We start from the raw sequence: 25,642 nt of genomic DNA on the forward strand, positions 1-25,642 counted from the left end.
TACTTACATGGGTAGCACTTTCTTCACTATCCAAAGATTTATTTTTGTATCACATTCACTTTTCGAAATATCTCATCTGCTCTGAAGTACCATACCCTCCCCCTTGTTGAAAAGAAAATTAAAAAACAGCTAAGCTAAAACACCAGATACAGTGAAATGCTCTGACAATGTATATAGCATTCTGTCCTACTGGTCCCCTGCCCACCCTCTAACAAAAAAGGAGAGTGATATCTGTTATCTAAGATTGTTACTGGTTTTTCAGTTTTACTCAGTTGGTCTTCTTCCTAACAGACAAATAGCGCTAAAATGTGCTAATTTTAAAATGTTTAACATGATTCTTGCTAAATGAAGAATAGGTAAACTAATAAATTCTGAAATGTATAATTAATGGAATGGGAAAATGGCAGTTGATATGTATGTTGGCTTCCAAATTCTTCCTCAGGTCTAAATCTGGGTTCTAACAATTCCTTCATCAAAACCAGGAGTGCTTAGAATACCAGCACTGCTAGGCAAAATCACTGGGACTCCAACAGCAAATGTCATCTCAAATACACACACAAGGAAAGCATCTCTACCATCTGGAAAATTCCTGCCCAGACCAGTTTGGCTCCCTATGTTATACAGGTGTGTGTACTTAGACAGACCAATGACTTTCTCTCTTTATTAACCAGGAGACTAAGTACTTGTATAGAAAGGTTCTGCTATATTGTCTAAACTAATAGTCTCACACTTCTCTCCAAATCACCACTTCCTGAAGAAATGAGGAGAAATTCACAACTAATTCCTTTTCTTCACCAACACAATTTTAAATAGATAATACAAATCCAAAAAATGAAATACTATTTTCTCTGAACACCTACAGAAAAGCCTTCATTTAGCCTCTCAGTATTCCATAACTGACTGACTGGTAAAACCTCAGAGAAAGTAGAATAGTAGGGGTAGGATATGGTGGTCTTAGTGAAAGTTAGCAAAGAATACAAATTAGAGGTGTTAAAAAAAGAAAAAGAAAAATAGTGACATATATTTAATAGAAACTAAGATCCAACCGTACAAAATACTGTGATTTGGAATTATAAGAGGAATGCAAATGAGGAATAAAAATTAAAACTCTTAGTACCTCCCACCCAGAATACTGACAAAGATAACAAAGAGACAGTGTTGAAGAAGCTTCAGGAAGAGAGGTATAATACCCCAAAGAAAACAAAGACACAAAGGAAGGTCCCTTATAAATCAAAATAGTCATAGTAGTATAGCAGCACTTGTAATAGCAAAGAACTAGAAACAAAGCAGTTGAATATGAAAAATGCAAAGATTCATGGGAGCTTATATGAAATGATAAACTGAAGCAAACAAAACCAGTAAAACATACACAATAACAATGGAAATGGAAAGAAGGGGAAAAGAATTAAATAAAACTGACACTATAATCACGACCAAGATGGGTAGGAGAGGAGAGTTGAAAAATACTTCTCCCTCCTGCTTCACTAGTGAGGTGAAGGACTATGGTTGTAGAATATTCACTATACTTACTGTCAGTCAAAAGTGCTGGTTAGTTTTGCTAACCTGCTTTTTCTTTCTTTTTTAATCTTTGATACAAGGGATGGCTTGCTGGACATGGGGATATGGGAGGGTTATGTTCAGAAATAAAGATGATATAAAAAAAGGAAATGGATTAATAAGCTATTTAAAAAAAAAAAGATAAAAATGGGTGCCGAGCGGAAATAAGGTAAGAAGAAAAACCTATTACGTACCTATTACATAATATAGTAAACACAAGAGCACCAAATTATGCCAATGATTTAAAGGTGAGTTTTGTTTAAAAAAAAGAAAAAGAATGACTTTTGTCATGTCTGCATTAACACCAATTCCAAAGCAGCTTTGATCATAGAAATGGAAACAAACAGACACAGTTGCCCTGGAATTTTTACAGTGTTCTTCTAGGGAAATTTTAGAGCCACCTCAGTGATTATTCCACTAGTGAGCATGCTGTGAAGCAGAAAAGCAAAGCTCCAGAGCATACAACTGAAAAAGCTAGGTCTATCATGGGAAACAATTACATTGTTGCTGAGATGGTAGACTTGCAGCAACTTTTAGGGCACAATACAAAATAAGTCACAAAACTCATTATTCCCTTTGACCCATCAATTCCAACACTAAGATTTTATTATAAAGATAGCATCAAAAGGAAAAAGGATTTATCTGTACAAGAACAGTTGTTATATTTGTGACAACAAACAACTAGAAATAACCTATACACTCAATGATTAGAGAACGACAGAATTACAGCACGTAAATGGAATGAAATAATACAGTGCTGTAAAAAGTGAGATATAAAGAGGAAATATGTAAAGACTTATAAACCAGTATACACAAACAAAAGATTTTCTTAAAAACTGCAAAGGCAAGGTGACACATATGTTGATTAATTTATTTCATTCAACTTTGTTAAATGTACAGTAAAATGTATGAGGGTTTTGGTGTGTGTTTTTCTTTTTTACTTTATTCCTTACCTTGCATGTTGCTTTTTTAAAATGCCTTGCACATTGTAAGTGCTTGATGTTTGGTGAAAGAAATTATTTCTATGTTGTTTTTTTATTGCTGCTTATTCAAGTTTATAATTTAAGTCCTGCCTAGAACCCAAGTATCCTGGTTTCCAGTCTAGTGCTCAGTCCAATAGACCATGGATCTTAATCAAGGTCAGTTTTAAACATCTTGTGTTTTAGGACCTGCTGAAAAAGCATAATCTCTTCAACACTTCATTGAACTCAATACTCTCCTGTTAAATATTATCCTTGGTCACTTTGCCTGAAATCTGACCACAGGCAAACTAAACTGGCTTTGCAAATTTAGAGGCTTTAAAAGTTATATTTAAATGATGCCAAGGCCCAGGATGCTGAATCACTAATACTAGAAGATAAATAAAGCACAGAGGTAAGGATTAAAAAGTTCACAAGGCAAGGATCAAACCTTTTTCTGCATTTGTTCTTTCTTATACACTCTCAGCGTTTAATAAGCACTACAAGTCATAAATCAACCACCTTGAGGGATGTTTACTTTCCTTTCACACACATGTTTTTGATGTGCACTCATACATCAGGAACCCAAGGTGAAATAAATTACTATATCAAGGCACTCTAGTACAGACAAGAACCAAACTTAAACCTTGATGAAATTCTCCAATTTTTGCAACAATCATTCACTTAACACATATTGATTAAGCACCTACTATGAACAAAATCTTATTCTAGGTATTGTGCATAACTTGGAGTATTGTATAATATCATTTCTAAACTACATAAACAATATCTAAACAAACTCCATAGCATAACTGATAAGTGACACAAAAACATGAAGTTATGCACAAAAGCACATAAACCCAGGGTTCAACACATTTCCTTTGGACCTAAAAAGCCAGTTCCTTAAGTTTAGGAGCCAAACAAGTTTCTCAGCGTTCAAGGACAGAAAAGCAAAAGGGGGAAAATTATGCTATTATAGATCATACCTCAAACCTCAAGAGACCCCAATTAGTCACTCAATCGACAGAGTGATTTGAAGATTGTGGTGAATGACCCAAAAGGAGCCTGTTAAGCACATCCAATGAGAATATTTTCTGAGCCATATATGTAGGGTAAAGGGAACATCTGATGGCCAGGAGCCCCACTTGTGACCAGGGCATCTCCCCTACTCTTGTTCTTCCTTAAGAAAGGCTAAGCGCCCAAGTAAGAGATGCAGTAGATGACTAAGTGGCCAAGAGAAGCCCACATTTCTTGTGGAATTCAATAATTCAACACATATTAAACTACTACTCATCAGGAACTGTGCAAGGGGATAGGGACAAAAAAAAAGACAAAAAAAATTTAGTCTGACTCCTTGGGAATCCCTAACCTCAAGGAATAGTACTTTTCCTGAAGCAGAGGTGAAATATTTAATAGCACCATAAATTTAGAGCTGGATCAGACATTAAAGCTCCTATAGTCCAATCCCCTCATTTGAGAAATGAGGAAACAAACCCAGAGAGGTTAAGCAACTTGTCTACAGGTCACACAGGTAAGTGACAGATTCAAAATTTGAACCTAAATCTGCTGACTCCCAATCCATACTCTTTTATATCCAACTATAAAAGCACGTTACAGGAGTTAAGACGGACAGGAGAGTGGTCATAGAACAAAAGAAGGTAAAAGGCAAATGAACAAAAGCCAAAACTAGGACCAAAAAATAATACATAGATAAGAGATAAAACATTTATTAAGCATTTACTTTGTGCCAAACAGTTTTGTCTGGCTGGAGGTGAACAGGAATAGAGAGAGTTAATAAGAGAGGAGAAAATGAGGGCAAGGATTAGGGGAGTAAATAGAAAGTTTAATAAACCAACTAAAAGTTGCTAGGGGAAAAAAAAAACCTAAGGACTAACAGTAAGCTTAATTTTATATTTCTTCCCTTATAGCACAAGAGATTATGTAACAGATGCCACATATCATGATAAAAGTTCAAAACCATCTGGTTTTGCTGAATTAAGAATGAGAATTGGCAAAGTTAATTACAGTAAAACATTTCCTATTCACTCCTCCCCTTCAGACCCACTAAACTCAAATCTACCAATCAAATTATTTTAACCAAAGACCAGAAGTGAGATTTTCTAGGTCTGATTACATTTCCTATGACCTCAGGCCTGAATCTTAAGTCCTGTTCCCATCCAAGCCCCGTTTATGTCCCCTAGATTGATTCAGTGGTTATTTCTATTCCTTCCATCCCACCGTTTCTGATAGCAATGACCCTGGCCCACAAACTATCTCCCTATATCTTTCTCCCTTCTACTTTCCTTATTACTGCAGAGGACAACACCATCCTCCCAATCCCTGAGGCTCACAAGCCAGACATCATCATCCTATCATCTTTCACTCCTCAAGATCTCTCCCCACCACTTCCAATCTGTTCCCAAAGCCTGTCAATTTTACCTCTGCAATGTCTCTCTAATATGTCCTTATATCTCCTCTGACACTGCTAACCACTTTAGTACAGGCCCTTGTCCCCTCACATCTGGCCTGCTGGTGAGTCTGCCCGCCTCAAGTCTCTACCCATTCTAATCCATCCTTCATTCAGCTACTCAATTGGTTTTCTTCAAGTGCAGGTCCAATCAGATCACTCCTTTACCCCATGAACTCCAGGGGCTCCCCTATCGCCTCCAGGTTCAAATATAAAAATTCTCTGGTATTCTCATAACCTAGCTCCCTCCTACCATTCCAGTCTTCTTCCATCTCCCTCCCCACCCTGTTCTCTTTGATCCAGTGACACCAGCCTCCTGACTATTCCATAAACAAGACACTTCAGCTATTGGTCCAAGCATTTTCTTTGGTTCTCCCCCATCTCTGGAATGTTCTCCCTCCTCATCTTTGCCTCCTGGCTTCCTTTAAGTTCCAAATAAAATTCCATCTTCTAGGAGAAGCTGTTCTCAACCCTTCTTAATTCTAGCGCTTTCTGTCTCTCAATTATTTCCTATTTATCCTGTACATAGTTTTGTATGTATTTGTTTGCTTGTTGTCTTCCCTGTTAAGACTATGAGCTCCTTGAGGGTAGGGACTGTTTTTTGCCTCTTTTTGTTCCCCAGCTCTCAGCACAGTGCCTGGTGCAGAATAGAAGCTTAAAAAGTGTTTACTAACAGAAGCAGACTGTGTTTTTATGCTATTGGGATATCTCCTGTGGTCTAAGTGGATTAAATTCTACTGTAACAAACTAAAACAAGTATTGTTCAAACAACAATTTTCACACTTTTATATTTAGGAATTGTCACTTGTGCATAAACATTATGTATTAGTTATGCAACAATGTATTTTTCTCAAGTTCAAATACTTAAATCTTTAATACGTAAAGTTGTGATTGCTTTGATTGGTATTCCTTCAATGTGAACAAACCCTGAAAACCAAGAATATCCTACAATGATGTGTGTGAATTAGAAAAACAGATGTGAGTTTCTGGCGAAAGAAGCCTACAGAAAGACTTTGAGACAAACCCCCTCTTAGCCTTACTTTTCCTCCAGCCTTAGAGCTGGAACTTCAAGGATCAGGATTAGTCTAATCCTTTCATTTTACTACTGAGGCAGAGAGTGGTAGGGACTTGTCCAAGGTCATACATTGAGTTAGTGACAAGGCCAGAATTACAATCTAAGTCTTTCAAATAGGTAATTTTTTTTTTATTTTGAATCCAAGCCATTTCCATTTCAGTGGCCAAAGTAATCTTCCAAAAGACTTTCATCATTCAGCCAGCATGTTCTCTGAGGCCCATTCCCAAGCTAAAGTATCAATCTAAAGCCACCAAGGCATGAGTACACATACAGTCAGCTCTCAAACTCCACAGAAATATGGATTCAGTGCCGGCAGGATTAAAGACGAGACAGTAGCAGCAGTCACTTGGAAAGAAGCCAAAACTCGTGCCAGTATCTACCTTCCTCAAGGCAGCCCTGGCACTCCTAGCATGTACTAGTGGAAAAGAGAGAGCCCAATTCCATTTTTAAACTTCAGCCTTCATGACCTTCTAAACATAGACATTTCTGGCTGACTACATAACTCACTTTTTATATAGTGCTTTAAGGTTTACTAACTGGTTTCCTCACAATAACCTTTAAAGTAGGTAGAGTATCTATATATTCTCATTTTACAGCAGGAAATCAACTCATAAAGATAAAAAGACTTGCCCCTAGGATCAGCTACTAAAATTCAGTCAAGATGGGCGAACCCAGATTTCCTCATTTTAAGTCTAGGTCTTACTACACCACCTCTCCTGAACAAGCAGCAACTAATCCTAAAATCCAATTCCACTAACATTTTGCCCCCTACAATGTTCTGCTAGATACAAATAGGAAATAAGATAGGCAGTGTTTTTCAAAGAGCTCACACTTTAGATCAGGGGTTCTTATCCCTTTTTGTTATCTTATCCCTTTGGCAAATGGGTGAAGTCTATAGAACCTTTCTCAGAATATATTTTTAAGTATATAAAATAGTAAAATTACAAAAGAAATAATTATATTAAAATATGGTTCTCAAAAACTTTTTAAGTTTGCAACCCCAGGTTAAGAACTTCCTCTAGAGCTGCCAGATTTTGCTGTTATCAGTCCCCTTCTCTCCACTGAGTGACTCTCTACCATAATTTGGAACCTTTACCATTTCTCACCTTTTAATTGATTTCCTATCTCCATTTTTTTCCCACCCTCCACATCACTGCCAGATTGGCATTCCTAAAACAGAAATATGACCATGTCAAAAATTTTCAATCCTTTCCCTTCCCCACAATAAAACAGAAAACACATACCCTTCTGCTGGGTATTTAAAGCCCTCCACAATCAAGCTGACCTTTCCAGTTTTGTTTCATTACTACCCTTCATTCACACTCTCTTCAATCAAACTGGATTGCTAACTATTCCCCATACAAGATGTTTCACCTCCCATTTACATGCTTTTGCAGAGTGGTTCCTCCCCATATCTGGAATGCGTTCCTCCTCCCATGGCTCCCTTAATACATCACCTTTACTGATTTCTTCCCTCAACCTAAGTTATTAGCAATCTCAGTCTCCTGAAATTACATTGTATTTACTTGACTGTATATATGCTACAGCGAGCACGCACGCGTGCGTGCGCACACACACACACACACACACCCCTCCAATTAGAATGTAAGCTCCTTAATAGCAGAGACAGTTTCATTTGTTTTTTACATCCCCAAAGCCTAACACAATAGCACAAATGCCTTGGCAAATACTAGAAGCTTTATAAATGTTGACTGGAATTGGAACAGGGCTAATACACAACTAGCTATAATACAAGTGATAGTGACAAATACAAAGGGGAGGTCAATATAGAATGGCATTAGAGATTTGAAAAAGAAGGGATCACAGTTGAAAAGAATATGGAGGGATTTAAGGAGGGAAACAGAGGTCTTGAAGAAAGGAGTATTTCAACAGACAGATCAGTAGGAAAAATCTATTAAAATGGTGAATCTGAATAAAAGTGACATAACTAACAACCCCCCAAAATCAAAGTTTTACTACACTATCAACTAGTAACTGATCTAATCCAAAAGTGAAATACCTGCTAGTGGACAATAACTGTAGTCAATATTTATTAATATTTTTCTTGAAACATTCAACACAAGATTTGTTTTTAAAAGCATACTACCAACTGATATTTTGAAACTGAATGAGGTGGGGAGCAGAAATTGCTAGATCAAAGCACCCTGTTTATAAAAAGACAAGACAGTATTATAGACTAAGCGATTTTATAGTAATCTGCTTCCCAGCAGATTTCTTTCTTCCCACGAAGAAGCTTGGGAAAGTTAGCCCTTCCCACATTCCTCTGACCTACCAAGAATGAATAGTCACAAACACTTCTTCAGCAGGTCTCAAAAGGTTGTAGCTACAGGCTGAACCAAGAAGAAAGAGGTAATCCACAAAGGTCTCTACAACCACACTTCATTCTGAAGTAAATATGAACATCTAATAAGAAAAGTACTCAACTGGGAAAAAGGAAAAGCAGTGCTACCTTCCACATGAGGACATATTCCCCCAAAAAAGGGGTTTGCCTGGGTCTATGTAAACTTACCTATAAACAATAGGCACTCAGAGAAATAAAGCACACAGTAAATTCATCCTTTCATGACTGCTAACCACATCTGCCAGTCCCCACCTGCTGTCCACATTCCTGGAATTTTTCAGCAGCAATTCTCTGTAGTAGGAGAAGTTGCTTATCAAGGACTGGTAGAGATTTAAAGAAATATGTCCAATTTCTACAAAATAAAGCAATTTTATGCTCAATTAGAACTAAGAAAGATTTACAAAATACTGTGCTTTTGCAAAGCCATTAAGTTCCTCCATATTTGTCTACTTTGCCCAAAGAACAAAGAAATTTAAAACATCTTGGTCCTTACCTCCTCCTGCTACACTTTACACCTCATTCTGCCATGTCTTTAGAGTTCAAAATGGAAAGTGGATTTCTTTAGATACAGCAATTCATCTGGAAGCTAATTCCTGCTTTTTTAGACTCTAGCCTCTTCTACTTCAATTCTCCACAGTTCTGCAGTTTTGTTGGTCTGGATACTCTCTCCACCACTCCTCTATGTCTTTATAGCAGACTGACTTCACGTGCAGCTGTGGCAAGAAAAAGTCCTCACCCGACAGAGAGACAATCTCCTGGCAACAAGCTCCTCAGAATTTACCTAGGTGAGGACTCAAGAGAGATGAGCCACTTCGGGGGCCTTGCTGATGCTTTCTCAGCCTAGCAGGACTTGCCAAAGCTTGTGCTCCACTAACAGCCTTTAAAAATCAAAGACTCTGTCCACACCATTAAAGAGCAATATAAAAAATGTTAATCAAGGCATTTCTGGACTCTGAAGATCAAAAATCAAGTGAGAATGGGAAACAAACGAAGACTATGAGAACTTATCCAAAGTATGCTGAGTGCTTGGTTCTTTCTCTCTGTATCTTCTGTACCTCCACAAGTGTCTTATACATCATTGAATGTTGCATGTGGGGTGGAGTACAAGCCAAGAGCCACACGACTTCTCCCAGCATTCCCCTCCAAACAATTTTAAACTAACACCTCAAATCAAATTTTGGAGTGGCAGAGCGATTAAAAGGTCAGAGTAAAACATTTTTCTAGCCCAACTTAGGAGCTTGACAGGAAAAGTCAGCGACACTGGGGTGGGCGCCAGCCCTTAGCCAACACACCAAAAGCACCAATGATGGGTCTAGAGGCAGCTGCAACAGTGGTGGCAGCAGCCACGGCAGCCTTGAGAACACTCAGCTCACACATGTTCTGGGACACAGTTCCAGGCAGAGAGAAGCACTGGTGCTTGGTCACAAGGGTCCTGGTCATAGTTCCAAAGCAAGGAGGAGCACTAGGGCATGCAGCTTCAGGAGACCAGAGGCCGTTCCTTGGTAGAGACCAGAGCACACCAGGGACGTAATAACCATACCTGTCCCAGGATCACATCATCTTGGAAGCACCAAAAATGTGCAGACCCCCACCCCCAAGAACTAGCTCTGAAAATAGCAGAACAAAAAAAGCCTCAAGTTTGGCACAGTGTCACTGTCACATACAAACACACACACACACACACACACACACAGAGTAAAACTTCACCCAAGGTGAGCACAGCCCAACTTTAACTTAAAGTTCAAAGTCATGAAATAGGCTAGGAAAATGAGCAAACAACAACAACAAAAAATTTGACCATAAAAAGCTACTACAGTGGCAGAGAAGACCAAGACAAACTCAAGAGGGAGACAACAATGTGAAAACCACTCCAAGAAAAATGCTAATTGGATCCAATCCCAACAAGAATTCCTGAAAGAGTTAAAGAGAAGAGTGGTAGAAGAAAAATTGGGAAAAGAAATAAAGGTGATGAAAGAAAATTATGAAAACAGAATTAATAGCTTGGTAAAAGAGGTACAAAAAAATACTGAAGAAAATACCTTAAAAAACAAAATTGGTCAAATGGTAAGAAGCACAAAAATTCACTGAAGAAAAGAACTCCTTTAAAAGAATAATTGGCCAGGGCAGCTAGGTGGCACAGTGGATAGAGCACCGGCCCTGGAGTCAGGAAGACCTGAGTTCAAATCCAGCCTCAGATACTTGACACTTACTAGCTGTGTGACCTAGGCAAGTCACTTAACCCCAAATGCCTCAAAAAAAAAAAGAATAATTGACCAATTTACATTCCTACATGAGAAGATGATACTTGTAACTACTAAGAACTTTATCATCATTAGGGCAATTAGAAGAAATCTAGATAGACAGAGGATATGGGTGCTAAGTTGATTATGCTAGGATGATCTAAAAAAAAATAATAAACCAACAACAAAAACATATGGATGAGAAAGAGGAATGCACTGAGAGAAGAGAGAAGGAAGAGTTAGAATGAGTAAAATTTTTTTACATAATACAGGGGGCCCAAGGAAGAGATTTTATAGTGGGGGGGAACAGGGAAGTGGCAGGCAATGTTTAAATCAGGGGTGGGGAATCTGTGGCCTCAAGGCCACATGTGGCCCTCTAGGTCCTCAAGTGCACAGCCCTTTGACTGAATACAAACTTCACAAACAAATCCCCTTAATAAAAGGATTTGTTCTGTAAAATCTGGACTCAGTCAAAAGGCCACACCCAAGAACCTAGAAGGCTACATGTGGCCTTGAGGCCAGATTCCCCACCCCTGGTTTAAACCATGTTCTCATCAGAGTTGGTTCAAAGAGGGACACACTCAGCTGGTTATATAAATCTATATTACCCAGTAGGGGAATAGAAGGTGAAGAGGATAAGAGATATGGGCTGGGGTAGGAATGACAGGAGGGCATATTAAGGGAGACAGTGGGCAGAAGCAAAACAGACTTTTGAAAAGAGACAGAATAAAAAAAGAGAGAAGGATAAATAGAAGAAAATACACAGTAATCGTAACTGTGAATGCAAATGGGAGCTAACCCATAAAATGAAAGTGGACAGAAGAAAGGATTAAAAACTAAAATCCTACAACGTATTGTTTACAAAAGACACAACTGAGTTAAAGTGAGAAAGACACACACACACACACATACAGAGTCAAAATAAAGGGCTGGAAGAGAATATGCTGCAGCTGAAGTGTTAAAAAAAAAAAAAGTAGCACTCATGATCTTAGACAAAGCAAGAACAGACCTAATTAAAAAGAGATAATCAGAGAAACTACATCTTGCTTAAAGGTATCATAGGGAATAGAAAAAAAATTTACAGCAAACTTCCCTGATAAAGGCCTCATTTCTTAAATATATAGGGAACTGAGTCAAATTTACAAAAATAAGAGCCACTTCCCAACTGATAAATAGTCAAAGGATATGAACAGGCAGTTTTCAGAATAAGAAATCAAAGCTCTCAACAGTCACAATCAGAAATAACAAATGCTAAAGGGAATGAGGGAAAATAGGTACACTAATACAGTTATCCCTCTCACATCACGGGGGTTAGGGGTACAGTGATGCAGTGTCCTCATGATCTAGAAAATCCGCATAAAACTTTCTGGCTCTCCCTTTGTAGCAGAGAAGTCTGAATTATTATGGTAATAAAATATGTTGATATTATACAATACTATACATACATTTTATGCATTTCTGAGTTTCTAAATTTTTGCCGTCTCATCTGCTGGCCTTCATGAGTTGTCTACAGCTTCTGCAAAACTCCCAAAAAATTCCCATTTAATTCCTTATGCCAACCCATGATGAGGAAAGTAGCAGTAGGGAAGGGATAACTGTAAACTGCTGGTGGAGTTGTGAACTGGTCCAACCATTCTGGAGAACAATTTGGAACTATGCCCAAAGGGCTATAAAACTGTACACAACCTTTGACCCAGCAATATCACTACTAGATCTGTACCCCAAAGAGATCAAAGAAAAGGCAAAGGACCTATGTGTATAAAAATATTAATAGCAGCTCTTTTTGCAGTGGCAAAGAATTGGACATTGAGGGTATGACCATCAATTGGGGAATGGCTGAAAAAGTTGTGGCATATGATTGTGATGGAGTACTATTGTTTCTAATGGGAAATTCAGGCTTTGATTATGTTTTAATAATAAGTTCTCAACATTAGATTAAGGATTTTACATATAAAACTGTTTGGGTAATTGTAAAGAAAGTGAAATTATTCTGCCATTTTAAAACTATCTGATAATTTTAAAAGACAGAAAAAGTTCATTTTACGAGTTAGATCCTCAAGAATTTTCTTAAAAAGATTCTTATATAAAGTATAGGGTTAAGATAAAGATAAATACCACAAGTGGTATATAAAAACTGAAATTCTCTAAAGTCTCAGGTGAATTATGGGTTCCTAGTTTGATGTTATTCTTACAGCACTGTTAATAGGATTAGATCCATAAGACTTGAACTGTTTTTCACCAAACTAGTTACTAGAAAACCAAATTTAAGAAATTGTACTAAATTATATTAAGTCTAGTTACTGGTAGATTTTAGCAGAATTACCTAGGAATCTTTACAAGTGATTTGGAACCAGAGAAAAAGAGTCCCCTTGAGAGCTGCCCTGATAATGAGGTCTATTCCATAATATCCAAGAGAATATATTTCCAAGGACCAAATGACTACATGGGACATCTGGGACTCAAGACAAAATGTGATGATTAAATGGACAATGGGAGTGGGTTATTAGGATACAAGGAGACTTGATGTTATTTAATATCGAGGACATTACTGTATTGCTTTAGTCTTTTGTTTTATGTTTTCTGAATTTTCTTGGTTACCTTGGTGACATGTAAATCTCCCCTCTCAAATTAGTCCATTGGGAGCCCTCTTATGTAGTCTGTCAGACATGCTGGCTCCTAACCCCTGAGCTTTGAGTCTCACTTACTTCTCTGCATATAGCTCAGTCATTATTTGATAGATTTTAAATGCATAATGGATCTCATAAGTTTTAGGGTTCTGTGACTTGACCTCAAGAATAACCAGAAATCTTCTCTTTATATTTAACACATGTGACATAAAGCTGGTCAGAGGATTAAATTATGGGCAGTTCTCATTTCGTGGTTCTTTTAAACTTATACAGTAGAAGGAATAGATGTAATTCTATCAAATAATTTCCTTTTCAGAGCTACCCTATCATAGTCACAGAAATACATACTTGCCTAGGTACTTAGAGTAATTAATTATGCTTATGGAGACAGTGAGAATTTTCATTAAATGCCTTTTACTGTCAATATCCTTGCCTGGAATAAGATTTAAAAAACAGAAAACGAGAGCAGATGAACTCTAGATTCAAGACTGGACTGTTTATAATGCAGAGATGGTTAAGTCTCACCTAGAACTCCAAAGAGAGACAGTGGCTATGTTCCTTACCATACCACTTAGAAATACTTCCACCCTAATTATTATAGAATAGTCAGAAGGGGGGAAAGAACATAAACAGCAGCAACTAAATAGAATATCATCTTCTGATTCCCTTAACCTCCAACCACCAAGTCCACAATGAGCTCATATATCTCTCTAATACTCTTTACATAATATTTATTATATTATTATGCTGTTATTATATTATGTAGTATTGTACCTGTTTAGTAGTTATCCCTCTTCTAAGGGTAAGCTACAGGATAATAGTGCCCATCCCATTTAACCTTTTTATCTCCCCAAGAGCCTAGTGTAATGCTCTGCACCCAATAGGTTTTTAGTAAAGGTTTGCAGAAGTGAAATAGTGATGGTCCTCTTCAATTCATTTGTGAATAAATAAGCATCTGAGGTTAGATTATTTCAGTGGAAAGGCTGAAGAGTCAGAAATAGCACTATATTGTAATAGAGTAATTCACAGTTATGTAGCACCTCAAGGTTTGCAAAGCACTTTCTTCCAATTATCTTGTGAGGCAGATCACCCAAATATTATCGTACTCACTTGACGGATGGAAAAACATAAGCTCAGGGAAGTTAAATGACATTATGAGCTCTCATACTACTAGTGCTTGCCCCCCGAAAAAAAATAAACATACCTTTCATTTATTTTGTACATACTTATATGTATACATGTCTCCCCTAATATAATTCTTGAGGGCAAAAATTGTTTGATTTTTATCTTTGTATCTCCAGAACGTAGCACAATGATTGGCACATACTATAGCAGGTACTTAATGAATGCCCACTGAAAGAAAGGACAAGAGAAAGGCTCCCACAGTTCATGAGGTACAAATTCGTAGAATTTAACTAGACAACTGTCCCTGGCAGAGCTCCTAAAGAAAAAAAAAAGTCATCTACATCTTTTCCTACTAAAAGAAAGTCGTAGATCTGTCTAAATACGCCAGAAGGCCAGTCAGGCTCAATCTACACTTCAGAAATTCCCAGCAAACAGGAAGTAGCCCAACCAATTCTTTGCACTATGATTTAGTGTATTCTACATGATGATCTTAAACAACTGCTTCCATCTGTCCCCTCAAACCCACAAGGTCTGTGTACATCCTCTATCAGCAGCTTCCTGTAATGTAAGTTCTGCCCTTTGTAAAGATACCAAATTCAGTTACTATCAGGAGGCTTATTAATGGCTTATCATATCTCCCTGCCTCCCTCCACAGCTGTATGAGCACAAAACTGCTGCTTTCCAGTCCCATGACACTCTGCTTTATGTACAGCTTTCTACTGAAACAGCCGTGATCATTTCCCTTTGAGAAATTTCATCTAAAAATTGCAAGTACACTACTGCTGGGGGTAAAGGAAGGGACTGACCCTCTATAAACATCTACATTTTAATGAAAAGTAATCCATTTTCCAAGCCTCTCAAAAGTATCCAATTAAGAAGTTTTTCCAAAATGTTTTGAAAGAAAGTGAAAATTTTCACCACAATTTACATGCTACTTGACAGAAAGAATCAGAGCCCCGAGTCCAAATTCTGGCTCTGCTCTTCAGTACTTGTGTACTTTGAGCAAGTTATTCCTCTTCTCTCAATTGACTCACCCATACAATGAGGTAGGCGGCTGGCCCAGATCTCAAAGGTATCTTCATTAAGACCCACTGTGGGAAAGGGGCCCACAGAAGCAGGCATTCACAAGCCAAAGTGGCCTTTAAAAAAAAAAAAGCAAATATAAAATCTTGTAATAAGGGATCAATTCAATTGTACAGTACTCTTACAGTAGTTAGATAGAACTGATGTATTTGTTTTGATGAATTTTTTAAAAATCCTTATTACAAAGGTTGGCTCACTGGAAGAGGGAGGATCACATTCAGAAATTAATGTGATAGAAAAAGCAAGAGGTATCAATAAGAGATAAAATGAAAAAGGGGATCAATTCAAAGAACAAAAGCAAATGCGCACAAGAGAAGTGCGCCTTTAACCCTTTATAAAACTTTTTGAGCTGCTAAAGAAAGCTCTCTAGTATGTATAAAGTCGCAATTCTTCAGGGTCACTCATTTTTTTTTAAATGATTTTATAAATCAAAACTGTTTTCAATATCCTACTTTTTAGATAAACTCTCAATGAAATAAACACTAGTTCCAATAAAAGCAACAGCAGGAATACAAATAACTCAGGCAAATGGGCCAATTAAACAATGATTCTCTGTGTTTACATGAAAAGCACTGGATAAATACTATGCAACACCTACTGCTTGTTTCTCTAATAATTATTTTACTGTGTCAACCATTATTTTTCCTGAGTCTCTAAGTCTAACACTGGAAATATCCATTGAGAATTCTTGTCAAACATTTTCTCAACTATTTTCCACCATTGTGCTTAAAAAATGTAGGCCCTGACTATTTCACTCTTTGGTGACTCCTTTGTAAATGAAAGGCTGCTGATAGTGAAATATTCTTTATGCAGGCGTCTGACAGTTACATACTACCCTTATTACCAAGGATGGAGAAGTAAAAGTAATGCTTACCCTAGTAGTCACAAAGAACAGCCCTACTTCCCTTTATTTAGACTTCCACTTTTTAGGTTGTTGAAAAGCAAGGGTTCTGATATGAGAACATAATATTTAGAGATGGAGGGGATCTTTGGGATCAGCTAATCACATCCCTTCATTTCACAGATGAGGAAACTGAGGCCCAGACAGGTGAAGTGACCTGGCCAAATCTATATAAGGTAGCAAATACCAGAACCAGAAATCAAACCCAAGTCTGATTCCAAAGTCTGTTTAATCTGAATCTTCCTAGGAAGGAAAAGGAATAATAATTAACAGCAGCTAATTCAGGCAAATGACTTGTTTCCTCATCAGTACAATTAAAGGATTGGCTGGAGTAGATTACCTCTAATATCTCTTCCAGATTTAAATCTAGTAAACCCACAAGGATTCCACACAAACGCAAAGACAGGTTAAAGATAAGAAGTAAATATAGATAACCTCTTAACTAGAGAAACAGGGAACAGCAATCTGGTCTATTCCTTTCCCACAGTACTTATCACCTCAGGCTAGGACAACTGAAATAGCCTCCTACTTACCTCAAACTAAACAAGAATGAAATTAATCATCAGTTCACAGGATTTAAAATTGTTAAGGAGTCTTAGAGATCAACTAGTTACTCCCTCTTTTACAGAGAAAGAGACAATTGTTAAGATAGAAAGAAATATAAAAAGTTATTTGGACGATACAGCTAAAATATGAGAATATCAGTACCTATTTAGGAATGGAGTGTACCAAACCAAGGGATAAGACTAAATTTGACTAGAATCCTGCAAATCTAATTTTAAAAAAAATCAGAAAACTGACAAGAGAGAACTGCCTAAGAAAATCCACCAAGCTAGATACCTTAGACCAAGACTTTAAACCTTTTTTGTGTCATGGACCCCTTTGGCATTCTGGTGAAGTCTATGGATGGACCCCTTCAAAAATAATGCTTTTAAAAATACATTAAATAAAACGCATAGGATTACAAAAGCTAACAATATATTGAAATACAGGTCTCAAAATATTTTTTAAAACCAGTTCACAGACTCCAGGCATTTATTTGGAATACTTATAGGATTTAGAGCTGGAAAAGATATCAGAAATTATCTAGTCTAACCAACCCTTTCCAAACCTATTTATCTAGCCCTCATCTTTTCTCCTGACCTTCAGTGTTATACCTCCAACTGCCTACTGGACATCTCAAACTGGATATCCTACTGACATCTTAAATCAACATGTCCAAAGCTCAACTCTTATCCTAATTAAAAAAGAGGACGGGGGTTAAAAAAGAAAAATATTATGCTAAGCACCAAGGATACAATAAAAAAAGACAACAGTCCCTGCTCTCAATCTTAAATTGCATTGAGAGGGGAAAGGAGTTATAAATTTAGAACTAGACTGAGGTCACATAAAACCCCCTCATTTTATAGATGAAGAAACTGAGGACCAAATAATTTGCCCAAGCTCACAAATGTCAGTATGGGTTTAAATACTTACTCAGGTCCTCAGAATCCAAATACAATGTTCTCTCATTTCCAACTGCAGAAATGATTATAGAAGAATCATCAACCCTGCTACCGTCTGCCTTTTCCCACCAGAAACAGACAAAACAGGGCCTCACCAATACAAGTACCTAGGCATCTTGCCATGCCCTGACACCACCACTCTCCATCGCTGCTTTTCACTTCTTGCTCAGAGAACAATAATCAAATCAACATTTCCATTACTACCAGAAAAGACAATCTACCATCATATGACACCACTGATAATCTCCTGAGACTGCTTAGACTAAAACTCTTTCTGGAACCATTCACACAACAGTAGAATGTAAGCTCCTTGAGGTAAGGGATCATCTCACTTTGTATCTGTTATCTCTAGTACCTATCATAGTTGCTGGCTTATATGAATGGATGGAAAAGGAATTTATTAAGCACTTATGACGTGCAAAGTGCTAGGGATACAAATAAAAAAGCAAGACAGTTCTTGCTCTCAAAGGGTTCACATTCTAATGGGGGAAACAATACACATGTAAGGTCTCAGCTGCAGGTCAGATAGAAAAGTCCCACGGTCCTTGGGAAGCAGTGGCAAAGCATACATTACTGCTTCTTTTTTAATGCAGTAGGCACTTAATAAATGCTTGTTGGCTGATTGAGGTAAAGGCCCAGAATAAATCAGGAGAGGAGACAAACAAATGAATCAGGACTAAAACGTACTAGGGTTCCTCATATAGTCCTTCCACCTTCCATGTACTTAACAAGATAGATACCCTTAGAGGTCCCCTCAAAAAAGTATTTAAGTATTTTTCCCCAAAAATAACTAAAAACAAAACCGACAAAACCTTATTTTTTTAGACATGCATTGTATTCACAAAGCAGTTGTGACAGCAGAAACCCACATGATGCCGGAGTCTAAATTATTTGGTTAAAGTAAAAATAGTTACTACTTCCTTTCCCACAACCTTCCCCATATAGCCAAAAATTGGTCAAATTTACCATCAATTCCCGAGAAGTTGCATTGGGAAACCAATGATTTCAAAGTTATTAATTTGGATAGAGCGCTGGGCCTGGAGTCAGGAAGACCCGAATTCAAATCCATCTGAGACACTTTATTAGCTCTATGACACTGGGCAAATCACTTAACCCTGTTTGCCTCAATTTCCTCATCTGTAAAATGAGCTGGAGAAAGAAATGGCAAACCACTCTAGTATCTTTGCCAGGAAAACACCAAATACGGTCATGAAGAGTTGGACACAATTGAAACAACAAGAAAAATTATTGTTTTGCAAAATGATGTATACTAATTAAAGTTACTATTCATATTTTAGCCCCTATGTTCAAACAAGTTTCATAGAAATATTCTTTTGTAGAAGCCTATCGGCTGCCCTCCAATAACATACTCTTACCAAGGTTAGAAAAGACTCTGGATTCTCAAAGACTGCTTCTGGACTGCAAGTTCTGGCAAGACCTACACCAAAATGCAAAGTATTACAGCTCTGGAGATGAGAGTGCGTCTGTGATTTGAAGACAACCCTATGTAAATGAAGACAGGCATCATAAGGTTGGATGCCAGGTGAAGAATGCATTTGGCCATAGCAGCCCATGAAAACATTTATGGCATGAAGAGGTTTGTGCTAATGATAACAGCAGATTATATTTCCATAGCACACTGAGATTTACTAAGTCCTTTTCTTACAATAATCCTGGTAAACAGGTATAACAATTGAGATGGATTACTTTTTTAGAGACTTGAGTTACTTTTCAGTAATGTGGATGAAGCTGTACCAAATAACATATACTCTCTCACCTCAACTCACAAATGGTATGCATTGCTTACCCATCTAAGAAGGTTAGTCTGTGATCAGAGCCAACCTTAGCTCATATCCTAGCCCTGTACCTAATCAATCAGAACTTCTACTAATCCTGGGCAGGATAAGGCAAGGAAAGCATGGATGGATCTGACATCAGGATACCTACTTTTCTTTTTCTTTTTTTTTTGTTGCAGAAACTTTATATCCATTTATCCATCAACGTTTTTAAGCTCTACTTGTACATTCATATTAAACATATTTTCACATTAGTCATAATGTAAAGAAGAATTAGAACAAATGGAAGGAACCACGAGAAAGAAATAAAACAAAGCAAGAAAAAGAGAGCAAATAGTATGCTTCCATCTGCATTCAGACTCCTAAGTTCTTTCTCTGGATGAGGATAGCATTTTCCATCATGACTCTTTTGGAACTGTCTTAGATCCCTGCATTGCTGAGAAGAGCTAAGTCTATCAAAGTCAGTCATTGTACAATGTGGCTGTTACTATGTACAATGTTCTCCTGGTTCTGCTCATTTCACTCTGCATCAGTTCATGTAAGTCTTTCCAGGTTTCTGAAGTCCGCCTGCTCATCATTTCTTACAATATAATAGTATCCCATTACATTCATATACCAAAACTTTTTTAGTCATTCCCTAATTGATGGACATCCCCTCAATTTCTACTTCTTTGCAACAGCAAAAAGGACTGCTATCAATATTTTTGTGCATGTGAGTCCTTTTCCCATTTTTATGATCTCTTTGGGATATAGACCTAGAAGCAGTATTGCTCAGTCAAATGGTATGCAGTTTTATAGCCCTTTGGGCATAGTTCCAAATTGTTCTCCAGAATGGTTTGATCAGTTCACAACTCCACCAACAATGTATTAGTGTTCCAATTTTCCCACATCTTCTCCAACATTTATCATTTTCCTGTTTTGTCATGTTAGCCAATCTGACAGGTGTGATGTGGTACCTCAGAGTTGTTTTGATTTGCATTTCTCTAATCAATGATAGCTACTTTTCTATTACATATGTTTCTACTAGACTATGAACTCCTTGAAGAAAGGCACCATGTCTTACTTAAACTTTGTATCTCTTCTAGTACCCAGCACTCACAACTTGATGTTTGAAGTCAAAGTCTCCTAATGGTAAGGAAAGGCTAGAGAGGTAGCAAACAAGGGGGAGGACCTATCCAGACCTTCTCTTTTTGACATCCCAGTCACTTGACAAAGTTAGCAAAGAGCCATGCATTTTTTTGGTCTGGGGTTTTGTTTTTTTGGGGTTTTTTTTGGGGGGGGCAGGGGCTGGGACTGATGTGAAAGAGGTAAAGATGTTAACAGTACATATGGTGATCATCACATTCTAATTCCAAACTTATCAAAGTCTCTTTGGACACTTGCAAGATTCTGGAGTCCCACTAAGTGGATTCCAACCCTAAACAAATATCACACTTCATCCTTAAATTTTCTCAGAAATGTAGACAACATATGCTACTTACAATATACACAAGGGAGTGGAGGACATTCAATTAGAGCAAGACACTCTCAAAAATGCTATCCATGGATTCACGTTGACTTTTCCAATAAATCAAACAAGATTCATTAACAGTACCATAACCTTACAGCCACACAGCACTTTATAGTTTCAGAGAGATTTTTTTCCTGTTACTAAATTTAGCCCTAGTCAGAATTTACCCAGGGGGTAAATAAGGGGTCCAACATTTTAGAACAGGAGTAAAAATCCTAAACTCCTCAAAGCCAAGCAACAAAAAACAAAGGACAGTGAGGAAAGGTTTTTAAAAGATCCTCTGGCCAAATTCTTAACTTTCTCTTCTGTAAACTAGGGACAATCAAACCCAGATCCCTTCCAGTTATAACATTTTATGAGTTTAGCTTGAGGAGGGAATAGTAAGGAAATTTCTTTTTCCAGTACACAAAAGCAACGATCAGTTGTTTCCTCTATGTTCCCTGACAAAAACAGACAAACTGCTGAGAGATTTAAGTTAGGTATATGAACAAATAATTCAATTAACAAAATATTAGATGCTGTAAAGATTCTGTTGAAAATCCTTTCCTGGAAATTTTTAACAATAGCAGAGCCTACCTAAACCCTAAGATGATTTAGATACAGGCTTATCTTACTACAGTGAAGAGGATCAAACACCTCTTCAACTCTCTTCATACCCCACAACTATGAATTCTTAATCCAAAACTCTAGCCACAAACACACATACACACACACACATAATATAAAACATAAACATGCCATATATAACTCATACACTGGGACAAGACATGTAATAGCAATCTCATTTTAAACTTAGAGATCATATTCTTAGTAGTAAAACTTCATTTCCTTACTCTAGACACAACATAAAAGTTTATACACTTTCATGGACTTACTGAGCAGTACCCGGCAGTGCTCTCCCCAGCATATTTATCTAGAAAGGTCAAAAATCTCCCTGACTTGGGAATTTTTTACATTCCCCACCCTAAAGTTCAGCAGAAACTTAGGCTCAAACAAGAAAAAACTGGGGGGGGGGGACCCAAGCATATTATTTCTTTTTTTAGCCAGATTTATGATTTCATCCATGTAGACAGCTCCCAATGGGAACTCTTCCTAATGCAGACAAGCATCTGCTACGTAGCACATAGTCTTAAAGAGATGCCTAGGGTCAACTGGCTTGCCAGGACCATGCAGTCACAGTAGGTAAAGGAGATAGGACTCAAACCTAGGTCTTCCTGACTCTACTACATAACACTGCACCTCTGATATTCATACAGATCTGGGCAATGATGATGGAAAAGTAAAAATTATGAACTGATTTGGCTTCACAGCCATACTCATTATAATGGTAAGCTAAAGATGTTTGTTTCTATTTAGAGTGAAACTGTGAGACTACGCCACGCAACAAGTCTGTCTTAAACATGAGCAACAAGTTTTTGTACCTGATCCAGTTTACCACAGAGCACCATGAAAGTCTAGTGCCAATCTCACAGTGGTATAATGTCTATAAACGATGATCTGCTATGAGGCAGACTTGTGAACACATCCATAAGAAGGGCTTGGAGAGCTGAGCAATATTATGTGCTACATAAGAGATAACACCATAACATCTTCAACTTCAACATGCCAATGTAATAAACTATGATGGAATGCTGAGATGTCACCAACTGGCTTAGAGAGGTGATAAGACTCAACGCCAGTGGCAAGTATACACACATACTAGACTTTAGCCAATTTGTTCTTCTACAAATTTAAAGGGGTTAAGTGAGATCTCTCTGGTCCCTCCAAGATCAGATTCTATGACTTTAAGAGACAATCTGAAAATACAAGGTGTCTCTTTGAAAAGGAACCACCATTTACTTTTTGTTTCTTTCCATTCAAAGGCTATAAAATAGAAAGCCTTTCTGCAAAAGTCCTACCCATTCTATTGTTCCCTAAGTCCATTCAGTCTAAGCCAAATGGAAGCTAAAAACACTTTTCAAAGACAGAGAAGGTACAAGTCCTGCAAAAGTTCCATCTTCTTCCCCTTCCTGCTTCTGGACAGCTCAATCAGTGCCCCAGAGAAAAAAACAGGAACGGCTTCTCACAAAGGTGTTGGAGAAAAATGATGCAAGAAACAATAATCATAATCATAAAATTTTGCAGCTGAAGAAAGACTTAGTGGTTATCTAAATATAATTCTTATTTTACATGAGATAAAAATGAAAAATTATTATGATTATTATAGCTAGTATTTATATAGCATCTACTATGTGCTAGGCACCCTGATTATATAAATAATATCTTTATAAATAATATACATAATATCTCATATATTTATATATAAATAATATCTCATTTTATAAATAATATCTTTATAAATATCTTATTGTATCCTCGCAACCCTGGGAGGTTATTATCATCTCCATTTCACAGATGAGGAAACTGAGAAAGAGGTTAAATGACTTGCCCAAGGTCACACAGCTAATAAGTATTTGAGGCCACATATGAACTCAAGTCTTTCTAAAACGTAGAGAAGTGACTGTTTTCAAAATAAGTTATTTAAGGGGCAGCTAGGTGGTTCAGCGGATAGAGTACCGCCCCTGAAGTCAGGAGGACCTGAGTTCAAATGTGGCCTCAGACCATACACTTGACACTTACTAGCTGTGTGACCCTGGGCAAGTTACTTAACCCCAATGACCTTAAAAAAAAAAAAGGTAAGTTATTCAATAATAATAAAGCCATGATTAAAACCCAGGTGTTTGGATTCTCTGCCCAATGTTCTGTCCATTTCTCCCACAACATTCTTAATAAAAAGAGAGAAGTTAGGAAAAACAAAGAAAAAATAATGTTCTTTCTAATTCTAAATCCTACTATACTATAAAGGAAAGGAGTGAAGAAAAATGAGAAATAGAGGAAAACAGGGAAAGTAGAAGAAAAATTTAGGGATAAAAAAAGGGAGAAATCAGACAAAAAGAATGAACAGAATAAAAAAAATTAAGTTGCAAAGAAAGAGGGAATGGAAGACAGGTGTCAAGGAAAACCATATGTTACCAAAGTTAGGCCAACTGCTTAACACTGGGCTGTGAGCATTGCTGTCAAAGAAGATTTTCATTTCTCTTCTGTCCATGCCCAATCCAAGCAGCCATCTCCCAACTCTACAATTTTCTTGAAGTTAAAAGCTAAAACGTGTTACAACTTAGGTTTCCTGGAGGACTGGTTTGACCAGAATTGTATATCCATTTTGCTCCAGAAAACTGGGAGTCAGAGAGTTGAAGAATCTCCAAGGCTTCGATCTGTTTTTGTTTGAGAAGCAATATATTGTACAAGAAGGACTGTTAGACTTTAAGATACTAAACAAATGTCTTGTATATGATCTAAGGAGTAAACTCCAAGCCAGGATGCACAGGCTCTAGTATGGGCAATGCCACTAGCTCTTTGAGTGACCGTGGACAAATCACTTAACATCTATGAGCCTCAGTTTCCTCATCCAGAAAATGGAAAAAATATTTATGGTACCTTCACCTCAAAGAGTTGCTGAGTACAACAAAAAAGAACAAAAAGGGATGATGTAAAGCACATTTTGTAAACCTTAAACCCCTATATGAATGCAAACTATTATTACTAAGGTTTTTTCCTCTCCCCTTGAGGCAGTTAAGATGGCACAGTGTATATAGAACACTTGGTCCAGAGCAGGGGTGAGGAACCTGTGACCTGGAAGCTACATGTGGCCTCTAGCATCAGGAAGTCCTGAATACAAATCCAGTTTAGATACTTACTAGCCCTCTGACCCTGGACAAGTCATTTAACACTCAGTTTCCTCAACTGTAAAATGGGGATAATAATAGCACCTACCCTTGTGTTGTTGTGAGACTCAAATAAGAAAATATAAAGCACCCAGCTCGGTGTCTGGCACATGGCAGACACTTAATAAATGTTTGCTTCCTTCCTTCCTTCCCCAAACCAACTTTTGTGACCTAAGAAAACTGCTAATATTTGTTCCCTATGACTAGGGGTCCTCTTATAGAAAATGAAGACAATGAAATGGTCCATATGTCAGCTTTGGGCCTTAGAAAGGGAATCATTACAATATAAAAACTGAAGTTGTAATTGCTTCCCAACATTTTTACCATAAAATGTACAGGACAGTACAACTTATTGGGCAAGAGGAGAAAAAATACTAACAAGATGGTGTACTCTAAGCCTATAAGATGCTCCTAAAAATGAACCCCTCACAAACATTCCTCCCACACCCAGAGGCTATTGCTATCACCTATATGAAATTACCCAAGACAATATTTGAAAGCAGTTCCCCAAAGAAATATCATTAATCAATGACAGCAAACAGGCCAAAACACAAGTTATGATTAGCCATTTTTCAGCAAACAAGTAGTCTCTCTACGAAGAGCTACACATTCAAATTCAAGTGAATAAAATACCTAGTAGTGTTTAAAATAAAACATCTTTTAAAGGAAAA

General features: G+C 37.4%; 1 protein-coding gene across 6 annotated transcripts in view; it reads right to left on the reverse strand.

Moving 5' to 3' along the window:
* Nucleotides 1-25,642, reverse strand: part of DAG1 (dystroglycan 1) — a 92,295-nt gene that overhangs the window by 47,833 nt on the left and 18,820 nt on the right. Inside the window, exon 1 of one of the 6 annotated variants that reach the window (XM_020998946.2) lies at nt 15,447-15,465. The exons of the other annotated variants lie outside the window; for them this stretch is intronic. The gene's annotated coding sequence lies outside the window, so the exon portion shown is untranslated. Of the gene's footprint in view, nt 1-15,446; nt 15,466-25,642 lie in introns of those variants that run through there. 6 annotated transcript variants of the gene reach the window in all.

The sequence above is a fragment of the Phascolarctos cinereus genome, unplaced genomic scaffold, assembly GCF_003287225.1.
Source record: "Phascolarctos cinereus isolate Bilbo 61053 unplaced genomic scaffold, phaCin_HiC Scaffold_4;HRSCAF=312, whole genome shotgun sequence".
NCBI classification, from domain to species: domain Eukaryota; kingdom Metazoa; phylum Chordata; class Mammalia; order Diprotodontia; family Phascolarctidae; genus Phascolarctos; species Phascolarctos cinereus.